The sequence below is a fragment of the Neoarius graeffei genome, chromosome 9, assembly GCF_027579695.1.
Source record: "Neoarius graeffei isolate fNeoGra1 chromosome 9, fNeoGra1.pri, whole genome shotgun sequence".
Classification (NCBI taxonomy): domain Eukaryota; kingdom Metazoa; phylum Chordata; class Actinopteri; order Siluriformes; family Ariidae; genus Neoarius; species Neoarius graeffei.
This window is the reverse complement of record NC_083577.1, coordinates 53071643-53089297: the sequence shown is the minus strand read 5'-3', so window position 1 is coordinate 53089297 and position 17655 is coordinate 53071643. Positions and strand designations below refer to the sequence as shown.

At 42.7% G+C, this 17655-nt stretch overlaps 1 protein-coding gene across 2 annotated transcripts in view; it reads right to left on the bottom strand.

The window, feature by feature from the left end:
• ncam2 (neural cell adhesion molecule 2) overlaps nucleotides 1–17655 on the bottom strand; it is a 401438-nt gene that overhangs the window by 260049 nt on the left and 123734 nt on the right. The window lies entirely within an intron of this gene.

Here is a 17655-nt window from a genome sequence, read left to right as displayed (position 1 = left end):
TACCAAAGAATTCTGAATCATATCGTGTACGAGTCAGGCTGTCGGTTTTTTCACTAATGCGCATGCATATAACGCATCTCGTTGAGTATCGCGGTAATCACGTGTAGTATTGGACCAGGTGGATGGAGCACAGAAGCACGGCAGGCCAGAACTGAGTTCTCAATTAACTATTTATTGCTAGCTTTTCAGCCTTTTATCACTTCCCAGCCGCACGCGCATGCACGCACACGCGCGCGCACGCACACACATGTTCTGGTTGGGGAGAGATCCCTTTCTCTGCTCTCCTCTCCTTTTAAAGGGCGCAGTCACTGGGGAAAATACACAAACACAGGTTAATCCCCATGAGGTGCAAAGTTTCCACCACTTACCTTCCCTGACTCCGCCCTCCATTCACAGACCAACGCTTGGCCATGCCCCCGCTGCCACATCACATTATCAAATTCAATAGATGTGGCCACATTATCGCCCATTTAAACACGTGTTTTTGTTGTTGTTTACATCTACAATACATCTGCCAAAGCTACATTGCGATGTGGAATTTTCTGAAAGGTGTACAGAAACCACCAGAGACGGGGACAAAGCGACCTCGGTCTGAAGAGGAGAAACGATAAAGGACTTATAAGCAAACGTGGGAGCAGGGTAGGCCTTGGCTGCGATATGATTTTTATGGAATAATTAATTTTTTTCAAGTAGATTCCTAGTCAATATGAAGCTCCTAACGCTTTCTCTCTCATAAATGGTTAAATACAGAAAGCATGTTGAACATATTTTGGGTGCTATAGTCATGATAGTAAGTATATTTGCTTTCAATACTTGTACACCAAGTTGCCAAGTTTTCCAATATATTATTATTTGTTGATATTATATTATGGTGCCCTGTGTTGTTCTCATTTGTGTATTTAACAACAGTATCAAAATACTTGGGTCTTGAAATAAATGCACATTAGTCATGAACAATGGTAACTACTTTCTTTTGCGTTATTTTTGACAGAAGTAAAATTCATACATGAACAAATTTTGGCTAGTTGATTTTCTGTTTGGCTAGTTACTTTGGAAGGTAACTAGTCCGGCTGGCTGGTGAAAAAAAAATGAATTTCGAGCCCTGACATATATGTGTGTGTGTGTGTGTGTGTTTTATATATAATTTTTTTTTTTTTTTTAAACATCCCGAGATCTGAGGAGACTGGTTTGAGCTGACAGGAAGGCCATGCATCCATCCATTATCTGTCATCGCTTATCCTGTGCAGGGTCATGGGCAAGCTGGAGCCTATCCAGCTGACTATGGGCAAGAGGCGGGGTACACCCTGGACAAGTCGCCAGGTCATCACAGGGCTGACACACAGAGACAAACAACCATTCACACTCACATTCACACCTACGGTCAATTTAGAACCACCAATTACCCTAACCTGCATGTCTCTGGACTGTGGGGGAAACCAGAGCAGCCGGAGGAAACCCAAAACCCATGCAGACACGGGGAGAACATGCAAACTCCACACAGAAAGGCCCCCATCAGCTACTGGGCTTGGACCCAGAATCTTCTTGCTGTGAGGTGACAGTACTAACTACTATACCACTGTGCCACCCCAGGAAGGCCATAGAAACCCAAATAATCACTCTTTACAACCATGGTAAGCAGAAAAGTATCTCAGAATGACCAACATATCAAACCTTGAGGGAGATGGATTACAACAGCAGAAAGCCACATCAGGTTCCACTTCTGTCAGCCAAGAACAGGAATCTGAGGATATAGTGGGCACAAGTAGAGGTCTGCGCGGGTCAGATTTTTCAGTCCCGCTCCCGCCTGCGCCCGCAAAAAAATTATGATTTTCAGTCCCGCTCCCGCCCGCGCCCACAAAAAAAATTATGATTTTCAGTCCCGCCCCCGCCCGCCATATTTTGTCCCGCTCCCGCCCGCAAATCCCGCATGATGCAGACGTTCGCGTTATTTCTCAGGAAAGTTCTTGTCTTGACACAGCGTGATGGTGCCTCGCCCCCTGCTTTGAGTGGATTTCAGCATAAATATCTACAGCTCACGTTGTTATTATTATTTACCTTGTTTCGGAATTCAGCATGTACTGTCTCTAACAATAATAATTAGTGCTGTCAAGAGATTAAAATATTTAATCGCGAATCACACATTTTTATCATATGAGAAACCATTATAATTCTCTGATCAGCATAAAAAAGTGAATGGGCTTGCTTTATACCACGGTGTGGGGTGGGGTTGTGTGTGTGGTTTTTTTTGCAAAGCAGAGCTAGTAAGAAAAGTGAATTGATTTACTGCTTGAGTTAGTCTACAACTTTAGTCAGAGAGACAGGTTACACAGTGACGGTAGGCTTGACTCAATGCTATCCCAGAAATCCTTCCTGTAATATGCAAATTTGGCCGCCTCTGATTGGACAGCCAAATTTGCATATTACAGGAAGGATTTCTGGGATAGCATTGAGTCAAGCCTACCGTCACTGTGAAACCTGTCTATCTGATTAAAGTCTATCTGATTAAAGTTGTAGACTAACGCAAGCAATAAGTCACTTCACTCATGGTTCTCTTGCTAGCTGGGTGTGAACTGCGAGTCATTAGAGTGATCAATGGCAAATTTATGATGCTATTTCTCTGGTAATCTGACTCTCTCTGCAAATTTAGGCATCTTAAAATGTTTTTATTAATGCCAAGTAAAATATCCAGCACAAATTATATATGATATACATAAATTAATAATTTATACATTTTATTTTGAACACATTTTTAGTTAGCGGGACTGCAGCTTATCCCCGCTCCCGCCCGCATATGTGCACTTCCGGTCCCGCCCGCGCCCGCAACGAGCTTTCAAAATTTGTCCCGCGCCGCACTGCTTTGCGGCGGGTCCCGCGAGTCCCGCGGGACTCCTGCGGGAGTGCAGGGCTCTAGGCACAAGCTCACCAAAACTGGAGAGCTGAAGATGGGAGAAAAAAAGCTCATCTTGTTCCAAACCTTGTACATTCTTTGTAAACTGTAAAGACTGTTTCACTGCATGAAAATCCCATGAGATCAGCAGTTTCTGAAATACCCAGACCAGCAGGTCTAAAAATACCATGTGATGATCAAAGTTTAATGCTAATTGCCCCAATTGTCTCAATTTTGCAGAGCTGTTGAGAGAGAGAGAACACAAGTGTGCAGGTGTCTGCCAGTGCACACAGCAGAGATTGAGCACACACAGAATAGATTTATGTTAGCCTAATCTGAGCAAACATTTTCACTTCAAAATATACCCAATAACATGCTCTTGCAAAAGTCCCACTGTGTGCTCAGGAATCAGGCGCAAAAAAAGACCATGTGGTAGAAGGGAGAGAATTTTTTCTATTCATGTTAATTTAGTTGGAATGCCAGAAAAAGATGGTATCAGAACATATCAACTGCCAAGGCACGTTATTCTGTACCTTTTTGTGACCTTTTGCTAACTGTTCAGATTTGGCTCCCCTTCCCATGTCACAAGGGGAGCTCATTAGAATTATGCCGTCACCTCATCTGAGTATCTCCATTCATAGCTTGAGAACTGCCTTTTGGAATAAATATTCATGAGGAAAGTGCTACCTGATTGGCCAGTGGAAGAGGAGGGGTGGGGTGAGCAGTACTTCATTCATACATGTCAAGTTATACGGTTTACCAGTATTTTGTACAGGAAAATGCAATTTTTTGGCTAATACTGTACGGCGTACACTGATTTTCATACGGGAAAATTACGTTTTATATCAGATTTTTTCCGTTACTCCGAGAATTTTCTTATCATTCACCATTTATTTTTTCAAACACGCATGCCCAATGAAACAAAACTATTTTCAATTTATGTGGTTTTATAGTTGCACGTGGTTCTCTCGTCATTTAAGTACATCGGCTCGGACTGCCCAGACTTCTGTGACGGCTGCAGAAGATATGTTCTGCCAATTTCTCGTGGAACACAACATCCCCCCGACCATGGCAGACCATTTTTCGCAGCTAGCGAAAAAATGTTTCCCAATTCAAAGACTGCACCGGTAAGCATTTGTGGGTTTTTAATTTTTTTTTTTAAAGTCTTTACTGTTTGCATGTAGGAAAGCTTCCTCCATTATCATGATAATTTAGGGAGGCGATACTAGGAGTCGCCATTTATACAACGGCAACTGTAGTTACCTGGCGATTTCTGGTTTCGCTTCCCTAAACATTTTAATTGCTGATAGACATTATATGTAGACACAGCTGACCAACACCCGCTACTACCATCAGTCATCAGTAAACTGGAAAAGTACTGAATGAAGAGTAATGGTGGTAATGACCATTGGTAACCTGTCTCTAAAATGTGTAGTAGGGGACGGAAGCAATTTAACACCATCTACTGTACATGTTTGCCATGCTCTGATTTTCTTTTATTGACCAGGAAAATAATAGATGTATATTGGGGAAAGGTCTTCGATGTAAAAACTGCTCTGGGTGTTGCCAGGTTTCCAGTGCTGAAACAACTTTTTACTGCTTTGCTGTGCCTCCCACATAGCAATGCAGATAGTGAGAGGGCTTTTTCATTGGTTAGGAAAATTCATACTGGGGACAGAAAAAATATGGCTGCAGACACATTAACTGCATATCTGCAAATTAAAATGAACTGTGATGAGGAGCTACAACTGCTACCCAAGCAGTGATATTATAGCTAGTGCCAAATCTGCAACATCTTTGTACAGCAAAGAACACTCCAAAAAGGAATAAGATTTAAATTCTTGTTATAAATTACTGGGAAGATTTTCAATTTAACTTCATAATTTATTAATATTTTCACTTATCCATGTTTACATAATATACTTGATGTGGTTCAGTCATCTTTAGTTGGATCGAACACTGCTTGTGGTGTCAACACTTTTTTTCTCAAATGGAACGTTTACTAACCTTCATTTACTGTTTGACATGATTATATATAATTTATTACATGTAACCTACTATTTTGATTAACATACCTACTTAGTACTGCTGTTATATTTCAAGTAATTTTCTTTGGTGGAATGTAATATTGTAGGTGATGTCAACACTTGTCAAATAGAACTTTGTGTAATTTTTATGAACTATTTAATATGAATACATTTTATTTGCAAAATTTACATCAATAATTCTGGTATTACTGATACAATGTATATTAAATAATTATGTTTATAGTTCAGTTAGTCATTCTCTTTAGTAGATAATTGTTTACTTGACTGGACATATAGTCCTTTTTAATTCAGTTGTTTTCTCTGGGATCTAAAATTTCTTTTTATTCAGTCCATGCTTATTTGATCCCTTTAACTTGATGCAGTGTGACAAATATGCCTATTACAATAGGAGTGTATAATGTGGAATAAAATAATTGGTGTTTTGGATTATATATTGGAATTTCTCATGTATAAGGGCTCATGGGTGTATGTAAGGGAAAAGTACAGATTTTGTAAGGGCATGGGTAACTAAGTGTGCATTTTATGGGGGGAAGCCATGGCCTAATGGTTAGAGAAGCAGCTTTAGGACCAAAAGGTGCCTGGTTTGATTCCCTGGACCAGCAGGAATGGCTGAAGTACCTTTGAGTAAGGCACCTAACTCCCAGGCTGCTCTGGGTACATTGTATGCTGTTTTGGATAAGAGCATAGGAATAGGCACTCAAATCATACGGTACATTTTGAACAGGGCTATTTAGACAGGGTGTTGTAATCCTTTATCCTTCTGTTTTGACCAAGGCATGTCAAAGACATTTCAATAAGACCTCAGGGAACTGTGTCAACTTGTGGAAAAGGGTGATGTAATCTTTAAAAGGAACTGACTGTGACTGTGCATTATGCAGAACTGGCCACTCCCATCGGTGCTTTTATTATTTATTGCGGCCTCATGCTAATTTGCCCTGCATAGTAAATCTGGCCCTTAATCTTTTTACTTTACCTTAAGTTGACATCGCAAATCCAGGGTACTTGCAGTAGCCATGTTTTATAACCTCACAAAGATGGGATAAAGACATGCTACAAGACAAGATAACTCATCAGATAGAGGGAACTGATAGTGCTGACAGAGCAAGTGGCAGATGCACCTCTCCCCAAGCCTTTTCTTTAGTCTCAGCAAAGCCCTCTAACTCCTCCAGCCTGTTTCAACCAGGGCAATGGTGACAAGCTGACCATAAAAAAAGAAACTTAACCTCTGTAATCGGCAATCTTTGGGTCTTAAATGTAACCTCTCTTACTCCCACTGTGCAGATTCTCACACAGTGACAGTAAATTCTGCACCACCAATACATTGGAGCCAATTCCATTATGGGAGGTGGCCATTCAAACAAAGTATTAAAGTGTCAGGCAGAATGGAGCAGTTTTAGTTTATGTAGTGATTAGTGTCCGTCCTTTATGTCCTCAGGGTGTCCGTGCGTCCTGCTAATCGATGCTGGCACACGCCAACATCACAAAGACTGTTACTATGCAACAGAATCTTTATCAGACCTCGTACACATGGGCCTCACAATATACTCTTTATCCATCTGCTGAGCAGATGCCTGAATCAAAAAAAGTCTCTTATTAAATGATTCAGTGTCCCAAAGACAGTTAATCAACTGTCTTTGCAGTGATTAACTGTCCCAAAGACAGTTAATCACTGCAATGAAAAATATACTGAAACATACAGCATATGTTTTCACCAGCTTAGAAAGTAAAGCTAAAAGCAGTAACTAGAAAACACATGAAATTTGAAAGGAATAATTACAGCTGATCTCAAGGAAAGATTTCATTTCAGAGCTGCATTAAAGTCTAAAGCTGCATTTATTACAACAGCCTGCTACAGATGACCATTTCCACATCATTACTTAAGTTCAAGTTCAAGTCAGCTTTATTGTCAATAATGCCATATGTGCAGGACATACAGAGAATTGAAATTGCGTTTCCCTCTTATCTGCAGTGCAAACAGTAATAAACATGAAATATAAAATATAGGTACAAGGTATAAACTATAAAAAGGAAAAAAGGGGGGGAGGGGAAAAAACGGGGGGGGGGGGTTACCCCTTCTGGATGACCAGGTGCTGTCCCTGTCTCCAGCCAGTGAGAGGAGATCCCTCTCCAGGATCAACACTCGCAAAGCTGTAGGACCTGACAACATTCCAGGTCGTGTGCTAAAGGACTGTGCAAAGGAGCTCACAGAAGTGCTCACAGACATCTTCAACACCTCGCTGAGCCAAGCTGTTGTTCCCAACTGCTTCAAGAGCACCACCATCATCCCTGTTCCAAAGAAGGCCTCTCCATCCTGCTTCAACGACTACCGCCCTGTGGCACTGACCCCCATCATTATGAAGTGCTTCGAGCAGTTAGTCATGCAGCACATCAAATCCATCCTCCCACCCTCCATGGACCCGTACCAATTTGCATATTGGGCCAATCGGTCCACTGATGATGCAATCTCCACCGCTCTCCACTCAGCTCTCACTCACCTGGACACTAAGTACTCTTACATGCGGATGCTGTTCTTAGACTTTAGTTCAGCATTTAACACAATCATCCCCTAGCAGCTGATACAGAAACTGGACTGTCTAGGACTAAACACCTCCCTCTGCAACTGGTTGCTGGACTTCCTGACCAGAAGATCACAGGCAGTCCGGGTCGGCAGCAACACATCCAGCACCATCATTCTGAACACAGGGGCCCCCAAGGATGTGTGCTCAGCCCCCTTCTCTTCACCCTGCTGACCCACGACTGCACACCGACACACAACAGCAACCTCTTCATCAAGTTTGCGGATGACACGACTGTGGTGGGACTCATTAACAACAATGATGAGTCATACTACAGGGACGAGGTGAGCCAACTGGCCACGTGGTGCAGAGACAACAATCTCTCTCTTAATGTGAAGAAGACGAAGGAGATGGTTGTCAACTTCTGGAGAGCCTCCACCCAGCATCCTCCACTGACTATCAATGGTGCCGCTGTGGAGAGAGTGAGCAGCACCAAGTTCCTGGGTGTGTACCTCACCGAGGATCTCTCTTGGAGCAGCAACACCGCATCGCTGGCCAGGAAAGCTCAGCAGCGCCTCTACTTCGTCCGCACACTGAAAAGAGCTAGAGCACCAGCCCCTATCATGCAGACCTTCTACCGCGGAACCATCGAGAGCATCCTGACCAGCTGCATCACTGTGTGGTACAGCGGCTGTACTACATCCTGCCGGAAGACCCTGCAGCGTATAGTGAGAGCAGCTGAGAAGATCATCAGTGTCCCCCTACCCTCCCTTCAGGATATTTACAACACACGCCTGGCCCGTAGAGCACTCAGCATTGTGGGCGACTCTGGGAGGATTCTGGGAGGAGAATGAGAAGCCTCCGGGCTCGAACCAGCAGACTGAGAGACAGCTTCATCCACCAAGCCGTCAGGATGCTGAACTCCCTCCCAGGCCAGCAGGGCCATTGACAGCTTTGGCTGGGCCCAGGACAAAATAATCTGAGTGGGCCCCCCCCAAATAATCCGAGTTCCCCCCACACACACACACACATACGCGCGCACGCACATCGCCACACAGCAACCACCCACACCCAACCCCTCTTTTCACAGTCTCCATTCACTCCAACCCTTAAATAACAGGTATTCCAAGCCCATTATAACAGTCAACCATTTTATTTCAACATTTCAACATATTTACAGTTTAAACATTTCCTTAGTCTGCAACTATTCAGGTGCGAAATGCAATGCGCCGGACTTTTGCTGTGGCAAAGTCGTCAATAAGGTCATTGAAGTCCAGCTTCTTTGCAAGTTCGCGCTCTATAGAGAGCATAGCCAGCCCATTGAGCTTCTCCTGCAGTGGCGGCTCCTGAATTTTTTTTTCAGGGGGGGCAATTTTCCCCCGTTATGTCTACACGGACCGTAAATGTCCACAGGACTGAAGTAAATTGACCTAGGTAGCAAATCAATTGGCCGAACTTGTTTTTGCCTGGTAAATTCAGATATCAATATAGACAATATCTCTTCTCTCCAATAGGTGGCAACACTGAACAAGTTAAAGGTGGCAAACTAAGGTAGCCTAGTAAACTAGACCCACCCACCTAGCGCCAAAAATATTTTTGCCTACGAGTGGCAAATATTCACATTTAGTCTGGCCTGCCAGGCTAAAACTAAGGAAGATTCATTGTGAAGCCTTCAAAGCAAAACATCTGGCATCACAATCAATTAATATTACTCATTTTCTCATATTATTCCAGTATTCTATAATAAGTAGATACAAATTCTTAATTATAAACATATTCTAATTTCTTCAATTCTAAAGAATGCAATTAAAGTGGCAGGATATAAATCCAAAACAAGTGTTTATTTAAGTTTTGAAAAAGATGAAGAAAAGCATAACCATCAAACATGTGCAGCTTAATTATGTGGTTTTTTATATGGAATTGCACCATTTTAACAACAAATAATTCTAAATAAATTCTGCAGGTTTTTTCCCCCAAGAATTCCTCCAGAAAGCCATGCCTTAAAAGGAAATTTAAAGTATTACAAGCATGTCAATGAACACAAAAGGCTTTAGTTATTTAGCTATATACACACACAAGGTTACACAAGGTTTTGTAGTCAGTGCAACTTGGCTTAACAAGTTGGAAAAAGGGTAAGGTGCTGCTGGCTCCAATGAACACATACTGTACAATATATAAAAACTGAAAATATGCTTAATTTACACCAAGTCAGAGAGAACTTGAGGCTACTGAAATATTCCAAGCATGGCAATGTTAAACTGCCATTGGTAAAACAAAAACATGGCAATGTTAAACTGCCATTGGTAAAACACACACAAACAACTTTTGCCTAGTAAATTCAAATATCAGATATCACTGTACCGTCTGCTGTGCTACTTCCAGGGTGGAAGAGAACGCAAGGGGAGCAAAAACGAGCATTGACTACATCACAGCCAGCTAGCCAAGTTTTCTGGTGGTACCAGTTCTTGTTAAAACCTCTTGAGTAGGTCTTCTCCCCCTTCGTAGACACTTGCTTGATGTTTAAATTCGGTCTAGGAGGTCGCTGTTTGATTGCCGTTTTCTCCTCATTGGTACGACGACTAAAGGGAACTTCTTTCAGAGACGCTATCGTATTGCTGCACTCAACACTCGCCATCTTCTTCATAGAATGTTCACACATTTCCCGCGCAAGTTGCGTTTTCCAGCCCAAAATTATGTTCAAAACCCGCCAAAATGCAAACCAATTAAAACCAATCTGGCAACACGTGCGTGGCGCAACAGGCGTATGACGTAAGCACGCTGCTTGTGCGAGCACAGGAAACCTAATAGAAAATGCATTGGGAGCATGATTTTAGAAAAAAACGTACGTACCATTACTGTCAATGGGAGATTTTGGGGCAAATCTGAACCTGACAGAAATCGCCCCAAAAGGGCATGGCTACACCAGGCGCGACCTTAGCCTGATTGGACAATGACATTACTGTTGGTAGTAGGAGTAGATTAAAAAAAAAAAAAAAATCTCCCTCCCTGTTTGGGAGTGCGTCGCCCTAATCGCCCCTATTAACGAGCCGCTAGTGAATGAAACAGAATGATTAATGCCATCTTCATGAGGGACCAGTTCTGGGCCCCCCCTCATGCCTGGGCCCGGGACAAAATACCCGGTTGTCCCCCCCTGTCGACGGCCCTGCAGGCCAGTACCCCCTTCTCTTAATACACAAACCAAATGTCACCAGCCACTTTAACGAACTGTAACGGAATTCAATTGCACCATGTTAAAACTGTTTACAATACTGTCTACACAGGTTTTTTTTTTGTTAGTTGCACTATATAGAAACTGTTTAGAACACTGTTTACACTTTTCACATATCTGCCATATTTATACTTACACTGAAAATTATGCTCATACTGCCTTTTTTATAGTTAATTGCACTATATAAAAACTGTTTACAACACTGTTTACACTTTATACATCTTTAATCTTTGATAGACTTCACTGCTACACTGTTTATACTGTCATATCTGCCATATTTATACTTACACTGAAAATTCTGCTCATACTGCCATTTATTTATTTATATTTATACTGATAATTACTATAATGTCAGACTGCTGTTCCCGTTTACATTGTTCATTCTGTTTATATGGTCATTCGTCACATTTAAATTTATACCGTTAATTCTGTTCACACTGCCACATTTGCACTTTCTGGATTGCCACTGTCTTGTCTTTTCTTAGGCTACGTTTACACTAGACCGTATCTGTCTCGTTTTCTTCGCAGATGCACTGTCCGTTTACATTAACCCCCCTGGAAAAGCGGGGAAACGGGAATCCGCCAGCGTCCACGTATTCAATCTAGATCGTATCAGCTCCGGTGCTGTGTAAACATTCAGAATACGTGAATACGCTGTGCTGAGCTCTAGCTGGCGTCTCATTGGACAACGTCACTGTGACATCCACCTTCCTGATTCGCTGGCGTTGGTCATGTGACGCGACTGCTGAAAAACGGCGCGGACTTCCGCCTTGTATCACCTTTCATTAAAGAGTATAAAAGTATGAAAATACTGCAAATACTGATGCAAATACTGCCCACTGTGTAGTTATGATTGTCTTTAGGCTTGCCATCCTTCCACTTGCAAGTAATAAGTGATATGCGCTGGGATCACACACACAGCGGCTCAGTCCCGAATCGTGGCTTGTTCACTTCACTCGCGCACTCTGTGAGCTGCGCAGGGCCGGAGTGCGCACCCTCCAGAGGGCACTCGCTGTTCAGGGTGGAGTGATTTGGAGCGCAGGATGCCTGCGGAGCCGAGCGTATCCGCGTATTGGTGTTGCTGTGTGCACGGCTAACGGTTTTAGTGTAAACGCGAATCATTTTAAGAACGTTAATCTGATGATCCGCTGATTCGACGTAATGTAAACGTAGCCTTAGATAGCTTTAGCTTGTGTGTGTAAACACCCCCCGGGGTTGTGTGTGATATAGCGAGCTCACATTTCAACAGCAGCTGCAATTAAAGGTACACTAAGTGGGGGCTTCCTATTAAAAACTAAGCTCCATATTATAACCCCCCAATTCCAAAAAGTTGGGACGCTCTGTAAAATGTAAATCAAAACACAATGATTTGCAAATCCTTTTTGAGCTGTATTCAGCAGAATATAAAACAAGTACAATATATCTAATGTTCAAACTGATCAACTTTATTGTTTTTATAAATATACACTCATTCTGAATTTGATGCCTGCAACACATTCCAAAAAAGTTGGGACAGGAGCAACAAAAGACTGGGAAAGTTGTGAAATGCTCAAAAAACACCTGTTTGGATACATCACAGCAAGAAGGTCCTGGGTTCGAGCCCAGCGGCCGACGAGGGCCTTTCTGTGTAGAGTTTGCATGTTCTCCCCGTGTCTGCATGGGTTTCCTCCAGGTGCTCCGGTTTTCCCCCACAGTCCAAAGACATGCAGGTTAGGCTAATCAGTGGCTCTAAATTGACTGAAGGTGTGAATGTGAGTGTGAATGGTTGTTTGTCTCTATGTGTTAGCCCTGCAATGACCTGGCAACTTGTCCAGGGTGTACCCTGCCTCTCGCCCATAGTCAGCTGGGATAAGCTCTGGCTTCCCTGTGACCCTGTACAGGATAAGTAGCTACAGATAATGTATATAATTAACATACACACCAGTGGCGGCTGGTAGTCTTTCAAACAGGGGAGGCTGGTCGGTTACGATATTTCCAGATTTTAAAAGAAAAAACACATCGATTTTGCCCATACTCTTGCCTCTGATCTGGCTGATTGTTGGCAGGGTCACAAACTGTGAAATAACAGGTTCTTTTGGCCCATTAGCTTACTGTCCAATATACATGATGGTGGTGTGTGTGGGGGGGTATATTTTAACATTTTATATTTTAAAATTGTGGCATGTTGTTTTAAAAATTGATCATTATTGAAAGCAGCTCTTTGTCAGGAACCTCAGCAGTAACAGCAGAGTGTTCTGGAATAGGCACAAGCACTGACCTTGGGGAGCCAAACATAGAGCTGGGTGCCACACATTTCATTCAATGACACTTTCCCTATATTTTACTTATTTTGACTGAGAAATGTTTTACTGACAATTTTGATAACCCTTCACTTTTAATCCAGGTCTGTAGTGTGAAATGTTCTCGGCTGTTTTTGTTTAAAAATGTTTTCCAAATTGTAGCTGTGTTTAATTCATATCCAGAAAAATATATATTCCAATATAATATACTCAGCATAAACATTTTAAATAAATTCTATATTTTTGGTCCATCCATGACATATTACTAAAGTAGCCTATTTACTGTTGTTGATGTGGGTCACTTGCTGTTAGCCAATTCACTTTCTGAAACTGAAATTTTTTTTTTTGAAAAATATATGCTCATTTTGAATTTGATGTCAGCAACACATTTCAGAAAAGTTGGGACGGGGCAGCAAATGACTGAAAATGTTGTGCAATGCTAAAAAAAACTAATTTGGTGAATTGGCAACAGGTGAGTAACATGATTGGATATAAAAAGAGCATCCCAGTGAGGCTGAGTCTTTCAGAAGTAAAGATGGGGAGGGGTTCACTGTTCTGTGAAAGACAGTGTGGGCAAACAGTGCAACAATTTAAGAATAACATAACTCAATATAAAAATGCAAAGAATTTGGGGATCACATCGTCTATGGTACAGTACATAATATCATTAAAGGATTCAGAGAATCTGGAGAAATCTCTGTATGCAAGAGAAAAGGCTGAAAACTGACACTGGATGCCTGTGATCTTCAGGCTCTCATTAAAAGCAGACACGTGTCTGTAGTGGAAATCACTATATAGGCTCAGGAACACTTCAGAAAACCATCATCTGTGAAAACAGTTCATTACTGCATCCACAAATGCAAGTTAAAACCTTATATAAGGAATATCCAGAAATGCCACCACCTTCTCTGGGCCCGAGCTCTTTTACAATGGACTGAGGTGAAGTGGAAAATTGTCCTGAGGTTTGATGAATCAAAAGTAGAATTTTTTTTAGAAATCATGGACACCATATCATCCAGGCTAAAGAGGAGAGGAACCATCCAGCTTCTTATCAGTGCATAGTTCAACAGCCAGCATCTATGATGGTATGAGGGTGCATTAGTGCACATGGCATGGGTAGCTTGTACATCTGGGAAGGCATCATTAATGCTGAATGATATATATACACAGTTCGGAACAATATGCTGCCATCCAGACAAAATCTTTTTCAGTGAAGGCCTTCCTTCTTTCAGCAAGACAATGCCAAACCACTTTCTGCACTAAAACTGTATGGCTCTGTAGTAAAAGAGTATGGGTGCTAAACTGGCCTGTCTGCAGTCTAGACCTGTCTCCCATTTAAAACATTTGGCGCATTATGAAGCACAAAATATGACAAAGGAGACCTCGAACTGTTGAGCAATTGAAATTGTGTATCGGGCAAGAAGGAGACAACATTTCTCTTTCAAAACTACACCAATTGATCTCCTCAGTTTCCAAATGTTTACAGAGTGTTTTTTTAAAAGTAGAGGTAATGCAACACCGTGGTAAATATGCCCCTGTCCCAACTTTTTTGAAATGTGCTGCTGACATCAAATTCAAAATGAGCATATATTTTTCATAAAACAATAAAATTTCTCAGTTTCAACATTTATGTTGTCTTTGTATTATTTTCAATGAAATATGGGGTTTCCAAGATTTGCAAAATTATAGCATTCTGTTTTTATTTACAGTTTACACAGTGTCCCAACTTTTTTGGAATTGGGGTTGTATATTAGTTTGAAGATTAAATATCTTATATTTATATTGAATGCAATACAAATACAAGTTGAAAAGGATTTGCAAATCATTGCATTCTTGTGTTTATTTAAACTTACATTTTGCACAGCGTCTCAAATTTATTTTGGAATTGGGGCTGTCAGTATGTTCAATAGTACATGCAGAATTTTAGTACAAATAGTAGCTAAATAGTACACACAAAACAGGGAAAGTTTCAGAACAGGAAAAATGTCTTCTCACTGGGAAGATAATGAAACTCACTTCCTATTCAAGCAAGTGACTAACAGCTGTCAACATACAAATCCCATCCATCCATCCATCCATCCATCCATCCTGGCATATCACTACAGTGACATGGCCACTCTGACGGCTTCAGCAACATGCAATCTTCAGCCTTTGAATCATATCCAGTTTAATAAGACTGTTACAATCCATTCATTGCTGAATACTGTTTCTCAAGTGAAATGTAATATCCCTTCAAAGTTTTTTTAAAGCTCTGCTTGCGTATGCATTTTATTATAAAAAAGGCCACATCTTAACTGATAAGTCTTATGACAAACTCGTCAGACTTTGTGTAGAAATGATATGAAGACCAAAGTAGACACAATTTAAGTAGTTATAATTCAGAGAGTTATTACAGTCATTCTTCTTTTAACTTCGATGGTGACATTTTCCCATCTACCACTTTTCCTAAAATTCTTTTACAACCCCAAATCAGAAAACCTTTTGATGGTATGGAAAATACAAATAAAAAATTAAGCAGTGATTTCTCTATTTACTTTGACTTGTATTTCATTGCAGACAGTATGAACCCAAGATATTTCATGTTTTGTCTGGTCAGCTTCATTTCATTTGTTAATATACATCCGTTCCTGCATTTCAGGCCTACAACACATTCCGAAAAAGTTGGGACGGGGGCAAGTTAAAGCTAGTAATGAGGTAAAACAATTAAATAATGACGTGATTTGAAACAGGTGTGTAACAGTTTCCCTGATGTGGGTGGAGTACAGAAGTACAGCAGGCGGGAGATAATGTTCACACACACGTTTATTCAAGCTTTTCAGCTTCACTTTGCTCAACTCTAGGACACGCACGTACACACACAATCGTGTTCTGGTCCCAGGCTCTCTTCTCTGCTCTCCTACTCCTTTTATGCTCCACCATCACTGCAACAAACACACACACATTAATTGACAACAGGTGTAACAACTTGGCCACTCACCTTCCCCGACCCCACCCTCCAGTCACAAACTGATGCTTGGCCACGCCCCCACTGCCACATACCCCCACCGCCCAACTCAGGCCAGGGAGCCATCCGGCCTGCAGCAGACTCCCCCTCCGACGGGACAGGAAGTCTGCCACCACCATCTGTGCCCCAGCCCTGTGGACCACCTCGAATTTAAATGGCTGGAGGGCGAGATACCAATGGGTGATCCACGCGTTGGCATCCTTCATGCTGTGGAGCCACTGGAGGGGTGCGTGGTCCAAACAGAGGGTGAAAGGGTGTCCCAACAGGTAGTACCGGAGGGCGAGAACCACCCACTTGATGGCCAAACACTCCTTTTCAAAAGTGCTGTACTTGCTTTCACGCATCGAGAGCTTGCGGCTGACGTACAGCATGGGACACTCCTTGCCCTCCATCTTCTGGGACAGAGTGGCCCCCAGCCCCCTGTCTGATGCGTCTGTCTGTAAAACAAAGGGGAGAGAGAAGTAAGGGGAGTGTAAAAGTGGCCCCCCACACAGTGCAGCTTTTACTTTAGTGAAAGCCTGTTGGCACTGCTCTGTCCACTGGACCAGATCTTTAGTGAGATCAGTTAGTGGGCTGGTGATGTCCAAATAATTAGGTATGAACCTATGATAGTAGCCAGCCAGCCCCAGAAACTGTCCCAGCCCCAGGAACTGTCTCACCCCCTTTTTGGTCTTGGGCCTCGGGCAGACCGCAATCACTGCAGTCTTGTTAATTTGGGGTCGCACCTGCCCATGATCCAAGTGGAAACCCAGATACCGTATTTCCACCCACCCAGTTGCACGCTTTTTCAGGTTAGCCGTGAGACCCGCATTCCTCAGCGACTTTACGATGGCCCTAAGGTGTTCCAGGTGCAGTGGCCAATCATTGCTATAAATAACGATGTCGTCGAGGTACGCTGCCACGTAGGCAGTGTGAGGGCAGAGGATCTTGTCCATGAGCCGCTGGAACGTAGTGGGAGCCCCAAATAACCCAAAAGGAAGCATGCCAAATTGGTGTAACCCAAACGGTGTGGAAAAGGCCGTTTTCTCTTGGGATACAGGAGTCAAGGGCATATGCCAATAATAGCCCTTCATTAGATCCAGTGTCAAATAAACGTGAGCAGCACCTAACCGATCGAGCAACTCATCAATGTGAAGCATTGGGTATTCGTCAAATCTAGACACCGCATTGACCTTTCTATAGTCCACACAGAACCGGACCGACCCGTCGGTCTTGGGAACCAGGACCACCAGGCTCCTCCAGTCACTGTGGGACTCCTCGATTATGCCCATTTTGAGCATGGCCTTGAGTTCATCCCGAACCACCTTTTTTTGTGTGTTTGGGCAAGCGGTAAGGGCGGCTACGCACTACCACCCCTGGGGGCGTCTCAATGTGGTGTTCTATGAGGTAGGTGCGGCCAGGAAGGGGCAAGAACACGTCGGAAAATTCCTTCTGCAACTTGGTCACCTCTATGAGTTGGGCTGGTGAGAGGTGGTCTCCACAAGGGACCGGAGTGGCTTGAGATGTTTTTTTTTTTACCTCCGGCCCCAGCTCTGCCTTCTCTGGAACTATTGATGCCAATGCCACAGGGGCCCCCTCGTTCCAACGTTTTAATAGGTTGAGGTGGTAAATTTGCAATGCCTCACCCCTATCCATTTGCCTCACCTCATAGTCGACATCCCCGACTCACCGTGTGACCTTGAAGGACCCTTG